Source organism: Protopterus annectens, chromosome 6.part0 (genome assembly GCF_019279795.1).
Source record: "Protopterus annectens isolate FY-2018-M chromosome 6.part0, PAN1.0, whole genome shotgun sequence".
Taxonomy (NCBI): Eukaryota; Metazoa; Chordata; order Ceratodontiformes; family Protopteridae; genus Protopterus; species Protopterus annectens.
The window spans coordinates 681,979,983-682,000,930 of NC_056737.1; positions in this window are offsets into that span (position 1 = coordinate 681,979,983).

Consider the following 20,948-nt stretch of genomic DNA (forward strand, 5'->3'; position numbering starts at 1 on the left):
GTACAGGGATATTAATTTCTGGAGACTGCTGATCACCAGAAAGCCTAATAACTGTTTTATATGTGACAGCTTGGAATCTGTGTTTATTTTCTGATCCTGGTGAGAGAAGGAGCAGAGTGCATTGATTCCTGACTGTGTCTGGATAGAGAGTGAGTGTCTGTGCTTAACACACCTGATTGGTCTTGTTGCTATTTGAGGCATCTACCAGAAAAAGGCTACATGTCTACAGACCCTTGCATCATCCTGGACAAGACTGTGGATCATCAAACAGGCTGTGGCCTGCTTCTCTTCTTGGGATTGGTGCTAACATTTTGGTTCTGGTGAGAGAAGAAGCAAAGGAGCATTGTACCCCAACAGAGTGAAGCTGTGCTGAGACCAGCATTAGTAGTAGCCAGGCAGTAGCCATTCATGAGACTCCCCTCTTTTTATCACTCTTGACAAGCTAATTCTTTGTTTCCAGTAAGCACTGCTTGATTTGTTTCTAACTTCAGAATATCTGTCTAAATACTTCATCCTTAAATTTTCAAGGTTTACGTATTAGTTTCCCCTCAAGTGTTTTGCAGTGCTCTTTATAGACTCAGACACCTTGAGTGACATTTTTCCTATAAAAGCACAACTGAAATTTCTCAAATACCTAGTTGGACACAGAACAACTAGTTTGCAGTGACAAGCACTGTCCACACAGTCGCAAACTGGATACTCCTGACAATGATTGATATTCTCACTCCAACTGCCTAATTAATAAAAAAGGGTCAATTGCCGTGGATATGAACTTTCCTACTGTCTCCATTACTGGCTTGGTAGATATGGGTATCCTGAGGCAATGTAGAAATTGCTTCATGTTTACTGACAACCAGTTATTTCTTAAACAAACTGATATGGTATGTGAGAAATGTATTTACACAATGTCACTGGAGGCAAAGATCTCACACAAAAGTACTCCTAATGTCAATAAGGTTATCAGCAGTACACACACACACTGTACCCATAATGCACAATTCAAAGCAGATCTATAGACCCACATATGCTGAGGCACTTACATGTAACCTTCCTAAACCACAAAGACCTCCTAGATGAAGTACACATAACAAATACCCTCAGCAGCCCCAAATGCGCTCTTTCAAAACAACACCCACATCAACATATATAGCTACATCTCATGAAGCCTCTACCTCTAAGCCCATAAGGAAAGTCAGCACACAATCCAACATTCTAGTCATTGGAGACCATCGTGAGACACACTAATGTCCCTCTCACCAGGCTGAGTAAGGAGAAAGTTACGGTCAGTTGCTTATCAGTGGCTAGGATCCACCACATTACGCATGCACTCAGGTCATTGGACCACAGTTAGCAATATGACTCAGTCATAATCCATGTGGGAGTAAATGACCTGAGACGTACCTCCCTAGACCATATGAAGAGAGACATCATGGAGCTCTTGGAATATGTGTCTCAGGCTGATATGAGCCTAGCAATGAGCAGCATTTTACCTTTTCCAAGAATAATGCCACAATGTGAACAAAAGGTGATTGACTTTAATAATTGGCTTAGTTTCTGGTGTCATTCTAAGGGAGTGCAATATTTGTCAGCGTGGAAGCAGATGGCCAGCAGACCACACTGCTTTGCCAGAGATGGTCTGCAAGTCTCCCCTCTAGGCTTTCGAATATTAGCTAAAACATTGTCTTCCCCATAGTGCCTTTTTAAGGCAATGCCAAACTGAAAGTACTTCCGACATAGCAAATCAAAACAAAGAAAACCTAAAGGTATTACTGCTCAATGATAGAAGTCTAAACAAAAAACTCCACTCCCTAGAAGCTCTCTTTACCCTATAGAATGCTTATGTCTGTGCAGTTACTGAGAAATCCTTTAAAGCAGCAGAGAGCACACCAGCAGTGCAAGGTTATAATGCCTTCCACACATTTAGGCCAGATACTTCACAGGCAGGGACTAAAGGTAAATATGTCTCTATTTACATCAAAAATAAATATTCTTCAAGGCTGGTCAAACAAGACAATGCACTTGAGTTGCTCCATGTTCAAAGCACCATAGGTAAAATCCAGGACCACTTCCTTGCAAGCTATAAGTCCCCCTCTATGACCCAGGAAACCCATACCATGTATTTGTAAAAAAAAAGTAGCTGTGAAGTAGCTGGCCTAAATGTGTGGAAGGCATTATAACCTTGCACTGCTGGAAGTACTTTCAGTTTGGCATTGCCTTAAAAAGGCACTATGGGGAAGACAATGTTTTAGCTAATATTCGAAAGCCTAGAGGGGAGACTTGCAGACCATCTCTGGCAAAGCATGTGTGCCCCCAAGCCCTTCTGTGTTGGAGGGAAGCCTTCTAGCTTAGTTTTTTTTCCCTATAACTAGCCAGTTTTCTAGTTTCAGCACTCAAATCTGTTTCTTTGATCTCAGCACTTGTTCAGAAAAAAAAAAAATGTAATCTGCTTTTACTGTACTTGTGTTTCTACCTACTTTTTTTTTACTTTTGCATCATCTTAAAAGTACTCAATTGTATTTATTACTGCTTGGTGTAACTCATTCTGGGCCTTCTGGTTTAAACACTTGGGCTTCGGACCAGTTGTTTTGCACTGAGAGGGTTTGTGGTCTGCACTGTAGTGGCAGAACAGGTAGCTTACATCCTTCTAGGATGGGAACTGCTGATTGAGGGCTCAGTGTCTGTTATTCTAAAAGTGTATTAATTCTGGTTTAAGCACTTAGGCTTTCAGGCCAGTTATTTTACATTAAGAGGGTTCATGGTCTGCACTCTTGTGGGAGGAGAGGCTGGACTCTGCCCTTCTGAGCTGGGAATTTCTGATTGAAGGCTTATAGTGCATGCATATCTGAACTGCTTCTTACTGAAGTTGGTGCGCCTTGTTTGCTGTGGCATAGACTGGATTAGGGCCTGCTAGATCTAGCTTTGTTTGTTTAACTTGAGCACTAATCCAGGCATTCTCTAAAGTATTCAATTGTATTTATTACTGCTTGGTAGTAACTTGATTAAAGTTTAGCTGTCATTCTAAGTCTTTTGGATTAAGCACTTGGGCTTCAGACCAGTTGTTTTACATTAGGAAGGTTTGTGGCATGCACTGTGGTGGCAGGACAGGTAGCTTTCATCCTTCTAAGTTGGGAACTGCTGATTGAGAGCCCAGTGTCTGTTATTCTTAAAGTGTATTAGTTCTGGTTTAGGCACTTGGGCTTCAGGCCAGTTATTTTACATTAAGAAGGTTTGTGGTCTGCACTCTTGTGGGAGAAGAGGCTGGACTCTGCCCTTCTGAGCTGGGAATTTCTGGTTAAAGGTTTATAGTGCCTGAATATTTGAACTGTATCTTATTGAAATTGGTACACCTTGTTTGCTGTAGCATAGACTAGATCCAGGCCTGCTGAATATAGCTTTGTTTATATGCTTGTTGTTTGTTTGCTTGTTATTTCCCTGGAACGCTGATTCCACCTAATACGCGGCTTCTCAGCGCTTATGTGGCTCACTAGTGATATCTGCATTGCTTACTGTACTTATTTCCTTGTTTCACTTGAAAGAAAGTTACTGTTTGTCGTTTTTGCATTTAAGTTACCTGTAACACATTGCACTTAAGTTACCTGGCACTTGCTCACTAAAGCAATTATATAAGTCAGCACTAAAAATTAAAAGCACTACACCCTCACTCCCCACTGGCCCTGGTTTTCAATTATTAAGGAATTCCCAATATTATTCTAGCATGTCCAAAGGTCAGTTGTCAATCTCCTCTCCGGTCCAGCTGGTGAATCTGGGAATCTTGAGGCAATGTTACAACTGCCTCATGTACACAGACAACCCTCTCCTCCTCCCAACAAATTCCAACACGTGAGAGATGCAACCATATAGCCAAACTGGAGGCTAAGCTCTCTCAACTCAGTACTGGCATAACCAGTCAGGAGGAGAAGGAAACCATACTCACTACAATTCCAGTCTCACATAGACCTACCACGACAGCAAACCAAACACATAATCACACAAAAACATACTCGGAGGCTCTAAATAAAGATCTGCCGAAGCAGCAGAGACCTCCAAAGCAGACACCCAAGCAGCCGCTACCCCAAAACAAAACACGTGCAACACATATCTCACAAAGCCAGTGTGCCAAACAGTCACAGCCCTTAAGACTAAACAACACACCTGATACACTTGTAATAGGTGACTCTATCGTCAGGCACACTGACGTCCCGCTCACCAGGCTGAACAAGGAGAGGGTCACGGTGAGCAGCCTGTCGGGTGCTAGGATCTGCCACATAACACAAGCACTCAGGTCACTCCAAGGCAAGTACAAATATGACTCAGTCATTGTCCATGCTGGTGTGAATAACCTGAGACGTACCTCCCTGGACTACATGAAAAGAGACATAAAGGAGCTCTCTGAGCATGTAGCCCAGGCCGGTATGACGCTGACCTTGAGTAGCATCTTACCCTCACCAAGAATGATGCCACAATATGAAGACAAGATGATCAATTTCAACAATTGGCTTAAGTACTGGTGTCATTCAAAGGGGATCCAATGCCTGTCAGCTTGGGATGATATGCTCGACAAGCCACAATGCTTCGCTAGGGACGGCTTGCACCTGTCACCCCTGGGCTTTCGGATATTGGCAAAGGCTCTTGCTACCCCCATAGTGCCTTTTTTAGGCAAGGCTCAAAAGACAAACCCACCTCCATAGGTATCACAAGGTTTTATCTGAAGAAGCATAGCTTGGCTATGCGAAAGCGCTCATTCATTCCATTATATTAAACACGTTTTATCTTTTGCTACTAACGGAGGTATTTTTATTCGTGGTGACTCCTTCTGTGTTCTTGATTTTGGATAAGGGATAAGAAACTAAGAGTAATGCTACTCAACGCCAGAAGTCTAAACCTCAAGATGCATGCACTCAAAACTCTCCTTAGCATGGAGAACATCGATATCTGTGCAGTAACAGAAACCTGGTTCAGGGCTCCCGAGAGCACCCCAGCACTACCAGGTTATACCTCATACCATGCTTTTCGGCCCCAAAACTTGGACCGAACCACAAAAGGAGGGGGAGTATCGATATTCATCAAAGATACCCACACCTCCAGGTTGGTGGCAAAGCACGAAGCATCAGAGACTATCCATGTGCAACTAACAGTGGGTAAAACTGCCTTCCAGTTTATAGCCTGCTACAGACCACCCTCCCAAAACCAGGAACCCCACTCGGCCTTCCTGAGAACACTGGAAAATATGAAGGTCTCTCCAAACACCATTATATTGGGCGACTTCAACTACCCAAACATAGACTGGGAGCATTACTCTAGCTCCAACACCCTAGCCCAAAGGTTCCTAGAATTTATAAACTCAAATGCTATGGAACAACTTGTTACCACTCCCACAAGAGGGGAAAACATACTGGACCTGATCATCACCAACATGGGGACTCTATGCTCCAGACCAGAAGTGTATCCCTCACTGGTAAGATCAGACCATAAACTAATCTCACTGGATATTCACATCCCGACCCCACCCCCTGCCCAGAAAACCACAGTGAAAAACTTCTCTAAAGCAAATTTTACACTTTTCAAAACTGAGGTGGAATCCTTCAAAGCCCCCAGGCCTGTGGAAAATACAGCCCAGACCGCAGAATCCTTTATAAATGCATTCTATGAACACCTTCAGGAATGCATGGATCATGCGATCCCAAATAAAACCAAGACCCAATCCTCCAAAGGCAGATGTCCTGTCTGGTGGACCCCAGCCATAAACAAACTATACAATAGAAGGAGGAAGCTACTAAATGATAAAGCAAAATCCCAAAAAGGGAAGGCATCACTGATCAGTATTAGCAAAAAACTACGGGCACACATACAATTGTCTAAGGCCAGCTTCGAGAGAAAAATTGCACAGGACACTAAGGATAATCACAAGGCTTTCTTTAGTTATGTTAGGAACCTGGGTGGTAATTCCCAGATATGCTCAGAATTAGTCCAAAATGACAAAAAATACACCGAACCCACAGACATTGCCAACATCCTAGCTGACAGGTTCAGCGCAAACTCCCCCCCCCCACCAAAGGGCAAATATCTATCCCAGCAGAGTGCTGCCCCCCTGACATCTCAGATGCTCAGGTAAGAGCCGCCTCTCCAAAGCAAAAACACAGCATCAATGGGACCAGATGGTGTCCTGGGCTCGTCCTACATGAACTCAAAGAAGAGCTAAACCCAAACATAAAACTACTGTTCAATCTCAGCCTTACTACAGGATATGTGCCCAAAGAGTGGCGTACAGCAACAGTGGTCCCTCTCCATAAAGGTGGTGCCTCAACGGATCCTGGAAACTATCGCCCCATAAGCCTGACTAGCTTGGTCTGCAAAGCTATGGAAAGGATCATCATGGACCTCATAAATAAAGATATTGGGGACCTACAAACACTGGATCCTACCCAGTTCGGCTTTGTTAAGGGCAGATCCTGCCTCTTAAACCTGGTTGATTTCTTTGAAACAGTCACCAAGGCCATTGACGAGGGAAGGTGGTCCACACAGCCTACCTGGACCTCGCAAAAGCCTTCGATACAATACCCCACTCGGGCATTATAGATAAGCTCACCAGATTAAATATAAACCCCTATGTCACTAGATGGATTGCAAACTGGCTCAAGGACAGAACCCACATGGTTAGAATTGCTGGAGCCATGTCAGACTCCAAACCAGTTACAAGTGGTGTCCCACAAGGCTCAGTCCTGGGACCTCTCTTGTTCGGTATATATTTCTCGGAGGTACAGGCCAACACGGAAGGACTGTGGCTGACCAAGTTCGCAGATGACTGCAAACTGGGTGCCATAATCGACTCTCCAGCCGATACAAGCATCCTCCAAAAGGGCCTCATAGAAACAGACAACTGGTGCCAGAGCCATGGCCTCAAGCTAAATGCCAAAAGTGTATAGTCATCCCTTTGGCAAAAACAAAGTGCCCACAAATTACCACATAGGTGGAAATCCATTAAGTACAGAAGAAGTAATTAGGGACCTGGGGACCCAAGTTGATAGCAATCTCTCATTTGACAACCACGTGGCCAAAGTGATTAGAAAACATTTTATATAGCCCACCTAATCATGAAGGGATTCACATCTAGATCAGGGGAGGTCATTGTGCCTCTTTACTCATCCCTCATCAGGCCCATAATTGAGTACAATGCCCCTTTTGGGATGTACCTTACCAGACACCTGCAGCAACTGGAAAGACCCCAAAAGTACCTCACCAAGAGGATCAAAGGGCTCAAACAGATGCCATATGCTGCCCGGTTAAAGAAACTCCAGCTCTACTCAGTGGCATACCGCCTGTTCAGAGGAGATCTGTGCCTGACATATAAAGCCATGTCCAACCCGGAATTAATGGACATGCTACACCTCAGAAAATCCAAATCTCATCGAGCTAGGCGCTCGAGAGACTTGAACCTCAGCACTGAAATAAATAGGACATGCTGGAGAGACAGATTCATAACCCAGAGGCTCCCTTCACTCTGGAATAAAATCCCAGTCCAGGTTAGGCAGAGTCCCTCATTGACTCTCTTCAAGAGGAATCTTGATGAGTGGATGGGAGATCGTAGGTTTACCCCGGGTATCACTTCTGTGTCACTGTTAGATAGAGGCATAATATACTAACCTCAAAAAAGGGCATAGCAAAATAAATTTAAAATGGGTGGCGAAAGCCAAACACATTCTGGCTAGGCTTATAAATGCCCTAAGGCAGATAGCCTAGTATGAACCTATGAACCTATTTAAACTTATTAGAAACACTAACTATCCAACCCAATACCATATTCATGGTGACTTTAATTACCCCACTATTAACTGGAAATCCTATATGACACCAAATGCACAGGCACAGAGATTCCTGGATTTTGCAAACACAAACTCCCTGGACCAGATAGTTAATACAACAACCAGGGGTGCAACCATACTGGATCTGGTCCTCAGTAATATGGTAGACTGCTGCACACCCCCTACTGTAATTCCTTTCCTGGTAAGGTCAGACCACAAAATGGTCTCCTTTGAAGTAAAAATAAAACCTGGACCCCCAGCTAAACCTGGAATATTCAGGAACTATTCTAAGGCTAACCTCCTGCTATCAAGTGACAACTTGACAAAATTTCAACCCCCCATAAACCATGTGAACACTTCTACCTATGCAGAACTGTTCACAGAAACCCTGTCCAAGCATGTTTAATAGCTGCATAGAGGCAGCTGTACCCACCAGGAAGAAATACAGAACTAACTCAAAAAACAAGCCACCCTGGTAGAATCACAAAATCAATCAGCTATATAACAGGAGGAAGAAAATCATGGCAAAAATTAGGAGGTGCAGCATCCAGCAGGATAAAAGCACTCTTATCAAATGAAACAATCAGCTCAGAGAACAAATAAAGTCTACCAAAGCCAAATTTGAGGTATGTTTGGCCTCGCAGGCCAAGGACAACAACAAAGCATTCTTTAGCTATGTCTGCAACCTCAAAGGCAATACACAATTGAGTGCAGAGCTCATTGTAAATGGAGCCACCTATATTGAGCCAAAGCATATAGCAAACCTCCTGGCTGATAAAGTCAGCTCCAACTTTACTCCTCTCTCCCCCTCAACCTTTCCTCAGGAAATATCAAATATAACTCCCCCTACTATCACTAGGCTCTCTCTAAGACCAAGAACACTGCATCAATGGGCCCAGACAATATCCCAGAATGCCTTCCAAATAACATGAAACATGACCTATCAGGGCCTCTGGAATTACTATTTAACTGTAGCCTCCAAACAGGCTTCATGCCTCACAAATGGAGAAAATGCAACAGTCATCCCTCTGCACAAAAGGTGGGCATCTACAGACCCTGAAAGTACAGACCTATAAGTCTCACTAGTCTTATATGTAAAGCCATGGAAATAATTATCACGGAGATGATTGATAGAGATATAGTAAACCTCCAAACACTGGACCCAACCCAGTTTGGTTTTATCAAGGGCAGATCATGTCTACTCAATCTGGTAGATTTCTTTGAGAAGGTCACCAAACCAATGGATGAGGGCAAAATTGTTCACACTGCCTACCTTGACCTACCCCACTCAGGCATTGTTGACAAACTCAAGAGGTTAGGTACAAACCTGTCTGTCACCCAGCAGATAGCCAACTAGCTCACAGACATGACCCAGGAAATTAGAATTGGGAGCGTACCTCTACGAAGAGGCCCAGTCACAAGTGGAGTCCCTCCGGTATCAGTCCTTGAACCGCTCCTTTTGGGCATTTACTTCTCAGAAATTAAGGCCAATGTCAGTGGTCCCTGGCTGACTAAATTTGCAGATGATTGCAAATTAGGAGCTGTCATTGAATCTCACACTGACACAAATGTTCTCCAGGATGGGCTGACACAGACAAACAACTGGTATCAGAGGCATGGACTAAAACTAAATGCCAAGAAATGCATAACAGTATCCTTTGGGAAGTCATCCATCTCTGTTAACTATCATATTGACAACACACCCCTTAGAATTGACCCAGTAATCAGGGACTTAGGGACACACATAGATAGTAATCTAGACTTTGATCATCACGTGTCTACAGTGGTGAGGAAATCATTATATGTTGCACAATTTATCAACAAAGGTATGGCATCTAAGTCCAAGGAAGTCATTGTTCCACTGCGTTCGGCATTCATCAGACCTACAATTGAGTACAGTGCCCCCTTTGGTATGTACCTAACCATGCATATCCAACAACTGGATCGTCCATAGAGGTTTCTCACTAAAAGAATACAGGGCATAAGTAATATGTCCTGTGCATACCACCTAAAGACCCTATCCCTGTATTCTGTCTCCTACATGCTTTGGAGGGGGAGATCTATGCCTGGCATTCAGGGCATTGTCAGACCCCACTCTGATGAATCTCCTGCATATCCACAAAATAAACAGCACCAGAATTACCCACTCTAAAGACTTAAACCTTGCCTGTGATATAAATAGAACCTGCTGGAGAGACAGGTATGTATCCCAGAGACTACCCCCTCTATGGATCAGGCTCCCCATCCATGTGAAGCAGATTTCCTCCCTAACCCAATTCAAGTGCAACTTGGCAATTGAATGGGAACTGGAAATTCACCCTGGTTTGGCACCTATGCCTCTAATGAACACAGGTAGCAAGTAAATGGTTCATCTCCCAGGCCCATGCTTACATTTATCAAGGATATTAGAACTTGTCAGAGATTTGGGATGTATGGCTAGGCTTAAAAAGGCCCTTGTGGTCGTTAGCCTAGTAAACACTTATGAACCTATGAACCTATAAAACGGAATTACATCAAATATGCTATAATATGATAAAGTCACACTAATGGTATCCATTCATCTTAAGTTAAAATGGTGTCTTGCCTTGTAGTTCATTAATGTCTAATATAGTTGAATGACAATCTGTATCATTTGCATTAATATACAGTCATCAGATGTTCTAAAATGTTTGACTTACATTTACATAAATTGTGTTCATTTCTGATTTAAACTATCTTAATGAGGTATAATGTATCTTGGTCTTGTAATATTAAAGGATACTAATTTGAGGCATTTTCTGTCTCATTAGCCAATGGTGGGTAGTTTCATGTTTGAAATCATGGATGTGGCCTTGACTGTAAAGGTCAATCTGCCTTCTCTACAGAGACAGAGAGATAGCAGAATTCTGTGATTTCCAAGAGTGAAACACATATACAAAATGTGACTTGAAGCAAGTAATTTTATAGGATATGTCTAGGGCCACAGCTCTAAGGACATATTTTAACTTTGGTATTAGTATGATGAGCTATATTGTCCTTGACAATGCAGAGGTGGCAAAATTGGAGAATTTGTAGCTCACTTTAAGCTGCTTTAAATAATAGAATCCACTGTTTCTTCAGTGCTTTGTGAGGTCAGATGCAGAAGTACTTGACGTTGTAGACTTGCATTATAAAAGGCGAGTCATAGTTTTAGCCTCAACTAAAAAAAGAGGTGTACTTTCCTAATGAAGCTTGGATATTTTAAGACAGACATTTCTTCCCTTTATTCTACCTTTTGGGGATATTTGGAAAGTACAACCTATAAGGTTAGTTGATCCCAGACACCCTGCAGAGTTGTAAAATCCCAGAGCAGTGTGAAGTCCTTTGTAGAAGTACTTTGGCTTCATAATCTGCTCAAGCAAAAGAGACCTCCGAAGCAGAAACGCAAACAACCTCAACACAACCCAAATGACACATAGCTCACAGACTCGGTGTGCCAATAAACCACAGCCCATAAGGCAAAACAACATACCCAACACACTAATCATAGGTGACTTTATAGTCGGGCACATTGATGTCCCACTCACCAGGCTAAACAAGGAGAAGGTTACTGTCAGCTGTCTGTCATGTGCCAGGATCAACCACATAACCCACGCACTCAGGTCACTCCACAAGTACAAATATGACTCGGTCTTTGTCCATGTTGGTGTGAACAACCTGAGACGTACCTCCCTGGACTACATGAAAAGAGACATGGAAGAACTCTCCAATCTTGTAGCCCAGGCAGGTATGACTCTAGCCCTGAGTAGCATTCTGCCATCACCCAGAATGATACCGCAGTACAAGGACAAAATGATTGACTTCAACAATTGGCTAAGCTTCTGGTGCCATTCTAAGGGGATCCAGTATCTGTCTGCTTGGGATAACATGGTCGACAGACCACTATGCTTTGCCACACATGGCCTGCACCTGTCGCCCCTGGGATGCCGGATACTGGCTAAGGGTCTTGCCACCCCTATAGTGCCTTTTTTAGGTAAGGGTCAAATGACAGATTCACCACTGTAACAGGAACAGGCAAGCAAAACTGAGGGTAATGCTGCTCAATGATAGAAGTCTAAATCTCAAAATGCACTCACTTGAGGCACGCCTTAAAATGGAGAACATCGATATCTGTGCAGTGACTGAAACCTGGTTCAAGGCTCTAGAGAACACCCCTGCATTACCAGGCTATAACTCATACCACACTTTTCGGCCATCTAACCTGGACCAGAACACCAAAGGTGGAGGTGTCCATATTCATTAAGGATATCCACACCTTCAGGCTAGTTGCACAGCATAATGCATCCAAGGTTATCCAAGTGCAACTAACTCTGGAAAAAGCTGCAATCCAAATTGTAGCTTGCTGCAGATCCCCCACCATGCCCCAGGATTCCCACTCCTCTTTTCTTGATATACTGGAAAATATTAGGGTTCAACCAAACACCCTAATAATGGGCGATTTCAACTACCCCACCATTAACTGGGAAAACTACTCATGTACCAACTCCTTCGATCAACGCTTTCTGGAATTCATAAATTCCAATGCCCTGGATCAACTTAGCCACACCCCCACCAGCTGCAACAATATCTTAGACCTAGTCATTACCAACATGAGTGACTGGTGTTCCACACCAGAGGTCAACTCCTCGTTGGTCAGATCCGACCATAAGCTAATCAGCCTAGATATCCGCATCCCGCCCCCACCCACCATTAAGGAAACCACGGTAAAAAAGTTCTCCAAAGCCAACTTCATGCTTCTTAAGATAGAAGTGGCGAACTTCATAACAGCCATGTAGATGGACAATACAGTTACAACTACTGAATCCTACACAAATGCACTCTATAAGCACTTACACGAGTGCATGGATCGTGCTATCCCAAACAGAACCAAGACGCTATCCTCCAAAAAAAAGGAAGCCAATCTGGTGGTCCCCTGCCATAAACAAACTCTACAACAGAAGAAAGAAACTGTTGCAAAAGAGAGTAAAATCCCATGAGTGGAGGAGCTCCCTGGTCAGCCTCAGTAAGAAGCTGAGATCCCTTATAAGATCCTCAAAAGCTAGCTATGAAAACAAAATCGCCACTGATTCTAAGGGCAACAACAAAGCATTATATAACTATGTCAAGAATCTCAATGGCAACACCCAGATCTGCTCTGAGTTACAGCACAACGGCATGAAAATTACAGAACCAACTGATATTGCCAACATCCTGGCAGATAGGTTCAGTGCTAACTTTACCCCCCTCTCACCCTCTAAAGAGCCCATATCTATACAGGAAGAATGCAGAGTCCCTGTAATCACATCTATGTAGGCAAAAGCTGCACTCTCTAAAAGCAAAAACACACAATCCATGGGACCGGACAACATCCCAGGCTGCTTTTTACATGAACTTCAGAACGAACTGGCTCCCCACCTAAGCACCATGTTCAATCATAGTCTCACATCAGGCTTTGTGCCCACTGAATGGCACACAGCAACAGTTATCCCACTCCACAAAGGGGGAGACACCACTGATCTTGGGAACTATCTCCTTATTAACCTGACGAGCCTGGTCTGCAAGGCCATGGAACGTATCATCATGGAACTCATAAACAAAGACATTAGTAACCTCCAAACTCTGGACACTACCCAATTTGGGTTTGTGAAAGGCAGATCATGCCTTTTGAACCTGATCGACTTCTTTGAGGCACTCACCAAAGCCGTAGACGAGTAAGTTGGTTCACACAGCCTATCTTGACCTCGCCAAGGCTTTCAACACCATCCCCCATTCTGAAATTATAGCTAAGCTCACTAAACTAGGTATAAATCCCTACATCACAAGATGCGATGCCAACTGGCTCACTGACAGAACCCACACTGTAAAAGTTGCAGACTCCAAATATGATTTCAAACCAGTGACAAGTGGAGTACCACAGGGTTCAGTCCTGGGACCTCTCCTGTTTGATATCTACTTCTCTGAAGTACAGGCTAACACAGAAGGCCTCTGGCTAACGAAGTTTGCAGATGACTGCAAACTAGGAGCCATAGTCGAGTCCCCAAAAGATGTGGACATCCTACAAAAGGGCCTCACTGAGACAGATGCCTGGTGTCAGAGACATGGCCTCAAGCTCAGTGCCAAAAAGTGCATTGTCATCCCCTTTGGTAAAAACTCTGTACCTATGAACTACCACATAAATGGCAGTCTACTTAACACCGAATGTGTGATAAGAGACCTTGGGACCCAGGAGGACAGTAGTCTCTCCTTTGATAATCACATCACCACAGTAGTCAGGAAATCTTTCTATGTGGCACACCTCGTGACAAAAGGGTTCTCATCCAGGAAAAAATAGGTCATTGTTTCCCTCTACTCGACACTCATTAGACCCATTATAGAGTACAACGGCCCTTTTGGAATGTACCTCACAAGACATCTGCGGCAGCTGAAAAGGCCACAGAAGTACCTCACAAAGAGGATTACTGGCCTCAAACAGATGCCCTACACTGACCATCTCTGACCAACACTAACTATCCAACCCAATACCATATTCATGGTGACTTTAATTACCCCACTATTAACTGGAAATCCTATATGACACCAAATGCACAGGCACAGAGATTCCTGGATTTTGCAAACACAAACTCCCTGGACCAGATAGTTAATACAACAACCAGGGGTGCAACCATACTGGATCTGGTCCTCAGTAATATGGTAGACTGCTGCACACCCCCTACTGTAATTCCTTTCCTGGTAAGGTCAGACCACAAAATGGTCTCCTTTGAAGTAAAAATAAAACCTGGACCCCCAGCTAAACCTGGAATATTCAGGAACTATTCTAAGGCTAACCTCCTGCTATCAAGTGACAACTTGACAAAATTTCAACCCCCCATAAACCATGTGAACACTTCTACCTATGCAGAACTGTTCACAGAAACCCTGTCCAAGCATGTTTAATAGCTGCATAGAGGCAGCTGTACCCACCAGGAAGAAATACAGAACTAACTCAAAAAACAAGCCACCCTGGTAGAATCACAAAATCAATCAGCTATATAACAGGAGGAAGAAAATCATGGCAAAAATTAGGAGGTGCAGCATCCAGCAGGATAAAAGCACTCTTATCAAATGAAACAATCAGCTCAGAGAACAAATAAAGTCTACCAAAGCCAAATTTGAGGTATGTTTGGCCTCGCAGGCCAAGGACAACAACAAAGCATTCTTTAGCTATGTCTGCAACCTCAAAGGCAATACACAATTGAGTGCAGAGCTCATTGTAAATGGAGCCACCTATATTGAGCCAAAGCATATAGCAAACCTCCTGGCTGATAAAGTCAGCTCCAACTTTACTCCTCTCTCCCCCTCAACCTTTCCTCAGGAAATATCAAATATAACTCCCCCTACTATCACTAGGCTCTCTCTAAGACCAAGAACACTGCATCAATGGGCCCAGACAATATCCCAGAATGCCTTCCAAATAACATGAAACATGACCTATCAGGGCCTCTGGAATTACTATTTAACTGTAGCCTCCAAACAGGCTTCATGCCTCACAAATGGAGAAAATGCAACAGTCATCCCTCTGCACAAAAGGTGGGCATCTACAGACCCTGAAAGTACAGACCTATAAGTCTCACTAGTCTTATATGTAAAGCCATGGAAATAATTATCACGGAGATGATTGATAGAGATATAGTAAACCTCCAAACACTGGACCCAACCCAGTTTGGTTTTATCAAGGGCAGATCATGTCTACTCAATCTGGTAGATTTCTTTGAGAAGGTCACCAAACCAATGGATGAGGGCAAAATTGTTCACACTGCCTACCTTGACCTACCCCACTCAGGCATTGTTGACAAACTCAAGAGGTTAGGTACAAACCTGTCTGTCACCCAGCAGATAGCCAACTAGCTCACAGACATGACCCAGGAAATTAGAATTGGGAGCGTACCTCTACGAAGAAGCCCAGTCACAAGTGGAGTCCCTCCGGTATCAGTCCTTGAACCGCTCCTTTTGGGCATTTACTTCTCAGAAATTAAGGCCAATGTCAGTGGTCCCTGGCTGACTAAATTTGCAGATGATTGCAAATTAGGAGCTGTCATTGAATCTCACACTGACACAAATGTTCTCCAGGATGGGCTGACACAGACAAACAACTGGTATCAGAGGCATGGACTAAAACTAAATGCCAAGAAATGCATAACAGTATCCTTTGGGAAGTCATCCATCTCTGTTAACTATCATATTGACAACACACCCCTTAGAATTGACCCAGTAATCAGGGACTTAGGGACACACATAGATAGTAATCTAGACTTTGATCATCACGTGTCTACAGTGGTGAGGAAATCATTATATGTTGCACAATTTATCAACAAAGGTATGGCATCTAAGTCCAAGGAAGTCATTGTTCCACTCGTCGCATTCATCAGACCTACAATTGAGTACAGTGCCCCCTTTGGTATGTACCTAACCATGCATATCCAACAACTGGATCGTCCATAGAGGTTTCTCACTAAAAGAATACAGGGCATAAGTAATATGTCCTGTGCATACCACCTAAAGACCCTATCCCTGTATTCTGTCTCCTACATGCTTTGGAGGGGGAGATCTATGCCTGGCATTCAGGGCATTGTCAGACCCCACTCTGATGAATCTCCTGCATATCCACAAAATAAACAGCACCAGAATTACCCACTCTAAAGACTTAAACCTTGCCTGTGATATAAATAGAACCTGCTGGAGAGACAGGTATGTATCCCAGAGACTACCCCCTCTATGGATCAGGCTCCCCATCCATGTGAAGCAGATTTCCTCCCTAACCCAATTCAAGTGCAACTTGGCAATTGAATGGGAACTGGAAATTCACCCCTGGTTTGGCACCTATGCCTCTAATGAACACAGGTAGCAAGTAAATGGTTCATCTCCCAGGCCCATGCTTACATTTATCAAGGATATTAGAACTTGTCAGAGATTTGGGATGTATGGCTAGGCTTAAAAAGGCCCTTGTGGTCGTTAGCCTAGTAAACACTTATGAACCTATGAACCTATAAAACGGAATTACATCAAATATGCTATAATATGATAAAGTCACACTAATGGTATCCATTCATCTTAAGTTAAAATGGTGTCTTGCCTTGTAGTTCATTAATGTCTAATATAGTTGAATGACAATCTGTATCATTTGCATTAATATACAGTCATCAGATGTTCTAAAATGTTTGACTTACATTTACATAAATTGTGTTCATTTCTGATTTAAACTATCTTAATGAGGTATAATGTATCTTGGTCTTGTAATATTAAAGGATACTAATTTGAGGCATTTTCTGTCTCATTAGCCAATGGTGGGTAGTTTCATGTTTGAAATCATGGATGTGGCCTTGACTGTAAAAGGTCAATCTGCCTTCTCTACAGAGACAGAGAGATAGCAGAATTCTGTGATTTCCAAGAGTGAAACACATATACAAAATGTGACTTGAAGCAAGTAATTTTATAGGATATGTCTAGGGCCACAGCTCTAAGGACATATTTTAACTTTGGTATTAGTATGATGAGCTATATTGTCCTTGACAATGCAGAGGTGGCAAAATTGGAGAATTTGTAGCTCACTTTAAGCTGCTTTAAATAATAGAATCCACTGTTTCTTCAGTGCTTTGTGAGGTCAGATGCAGAAGTACTTGACGTTGTAGACTTGCATTATAAAAGGCGAGTCATAGTTTTAGCCTCAACTAAAAAAAGAGGTGTACTTTCCTAATGAAGCTTGGATATTTTAAGACAGACATTTCTTCCCTTTATTCTACCTTTGGGGATATTTGGAAAGTACAACCTATAAGGTTAGTTGATCCCAGACACCCTGCAGAGTTGTAAAATCCCAGAGCAGTGTGAAGTCCTTTGTAGAAGTACTTTGGCTTCATAATCTGCTCAAGCAAAAGAGACCTCCGAAGCAGAAACGCAAACAACCTCAACACAACCCAAATGACACATAGCTCACAGACTCGGTGTGCCAATAAACCACAGCCCATAAGGCAAAACAACATACCCAACACACTAATCATAGGTGACTTTATAGTCGGGCACATTGATGTCCCACTCACCAGGCTAAACAAGGAGAAGGTTACTGTCAGCTGTCTGTCATGTGCCAGGATCAACCACATAACCCACGCACTCAGGTCACTCCACAAGTACAAATATGACTCGGTCTTTGTCCATGTTGGTGTGAACAACCTGAGACGCACCTGTCTGGACTACATGAAAAGAGACATGGAAGAACTCTCCAATCTTGTAGCCCAGGCAGGTATGACTCTAGCCCTGAGTAGCATTCTGCCATCACCCAGAATGATACCGCAGTACAAGGACAAAATGATTGACTTCAACAATTGGCTAAGCTTCTGGTGCCATTCTAAGGGGATCCAGTATCTGTCTGCTTGGGATAACATGGTCGACAGACCACTATGCTTTGCCACACATGGCCTGCACCTGTCGCCCCTGGGATGCCGGATACTGGCTAAGGGTCTTGCCACCCCTATAGTGCCTTTTTTAGGTAAGGGTCAAATGACAGATTCACCACTGTAACAGGAACAGGCAAGCAAAAACTGAGGGTAATGCTGCTCAATGATAGAAGTCTAAATCTCAAAATGCACTCACTTGAGGCACGCCTTAAAATGGAGAACATCGATATCTGTGCAGTGACTGAAACCTGGTTCAAGGCTCTAGAGAACACCCCTGCATTACCAGGCTATAACTCATACCACACTTTTCGGCCATCTAACCTGGACCAGAACACCAAAGGTGGAGGTGTCCATATTCATTAAGGATATCCACACCTTCAGGCTAGTTGCACAGCATAATGCATCCAAGGTTATCCAAGTGCAACTAACTCTGGAAAAAGCTGCAATCCAAATTGTAGCTTGCTGCAGATCCCCCACCATGCCCCAGGATTCCCACTCCTCTTTTCTTGATATACTGGAAAATATTAGGGTTCAACCAAACACCCTAATAATGGGCGATTTCAACTACCCCACCATTAACTGGGAAAACTACTCATGTACCAACTCCTTCGATCAACGCTTTCTGGAATTCATAAATTCCAATGCCCTGGATCAACTTAGCCACACCCCCACCAGCTGCAACAATATCTTAGACCTAGTCATTACCAACATGAGTGACTGGTGTTCCACACCAGAGGTCAACTCCTCGTTGGTCAGATCCGACCATAAGCTAATCAGCCTAGATATCCGCATCCCGCCCCCACCCACCATTAAGGAAACCACGGTAAAAAAGTTCTCCAAAGCCAACTTCATGCTTCTTAAGATAGAAGTGGCGAACTTCATAACAGCCATGTAGATGGACAATACAGTTACAACTACTGAATCCTACACAAATGCACTCTATAAGCACTTACACGAGTGCATGGATCGTGCTATCCCAAACAGAACCAAGACGCTATCCTCCAAAAAAGGAAGCCAATCTGGTGGTCCCCTGCCATAAACAAACTCTACAACAGAAGAAAGAAACTGTTGCAAAAGAGAGTAAAATCCCATGAGTGGAGGAGCTCCCTGGTCAGCCTCAGTAAGAAGCTGAGATCCCTTATAAGATCCTCAAAAGCTAGCTATGAAAACAAAATCGCCACTGATTCTAAGGGCAACAACAAAGCATTATATAACTATGTCAAGAATCTCAATGGCAACACCCAGATCTGCTCTGAGTTACAGCACAACGGCATGAAAATTACAGAACCAACTGATATTGCCAACATCCTGGCAGATAGGTTCAGTGCTAACTTTACCCCCCTCTCACCCTCTAAAGAGCCCATATCTATACAGGAAGAATGCAGAGTCCCTGTAATCACATCTATGTAGGCAAAAGCTGCACTCTCTAAAAGCAAAAACACACAATCCATGGGACCGGACAACATCCCAGGCTGCTTTTTACATGAACTTCAGAACGAACTGGCTCCCCACCTAAGCACCATGTTCAGTCATAGTCTCACATCAGGCTTTGTGCCCACTGAATGGCACACAGCAACAGTTATCCCACTCCACAAAGGGGGAGACACCACTGATCTTGGGAACTATCTCCTTATTAACCTGACGAGCCTGGTCTGCAAGGCCATGGAACGTATCATCATGGAACTCATAAACAAAGACATTAGTAACCTCCAAACTCTGGACACTACCCAATTTGGGTTTGTGAAAGGCAGATCATGCCTTTTGAACCTGATCGACTTCTTTGAGGCACTCACCAAAGCCGTAGACGAGAGTAAGTTGGTTCACACAGCCTATCTTGACCTCGCCAAGGCTTTCAACACCATCCCCCATTCTGAAATTATAGCTAAGCTCACTAAACTAGGTATAAATCCCTACATCACAAGATGCGATGCCAACTGGCTCACTGACAGAACCCACACTGTAAAAGTTGCAGACTCCAAATATGATTTCAAACCAGTGACAAGTGGAGTACCACAGGGTTCAGTCCTGGGGACCTCTCCTGTTTGATATCTACTTCTCTGAAGTACAGGCTAACACAGAAGGCCTCTGGCTAACGAAGTTTGCAGATGACTGCAAACTAGGAGCCATAGTCGAGTCCCCAAAAGATGTGGACATCCTACAAAAGGGCCTCACTGAGACAGATGCCTGGTGTCAGAGACATGGCCTCAAGCTCAGTGCCAAAAAGTGCATTGTCATCCCCTTTGGTAAAAACTCTGTACCTATGAACTACCACATAAATGGCAGTCTACTTAACACCGAATGTGTGATAAGAGACCTTGGGACCCAGGAGGACAGTAGTCTCTCCTTTGATAATCACATCACCACAGTAGTCAGGAAATCTTTCTATGTGGCACACCTCGTGACAAAAGGGTTCTCATCCAGGAAAAAATAGGTCATTGTTTCCCTCTACTCGACACTCATTAGACCCATTATAGAGTACAACGGCCCTTTTGGAATGTACCTCACAAGACATCTGCGGCAGCTGAAAAGGCCACAGAAGTACCTCACAAAGAGGATTACTGGCCTCAAACAGATGCCCTACACTGACCATCTCAAAAAACTCCAGCTTTACTCTGTAGCATATCATCTTCTCCGAGGGATCTCTGCCTAACATATATATAGCTATGTTAAACCCAGAGCTGTTGGACATGCTACACCTAAAGAAATCCCAGTCCCTCCAAGCTACACG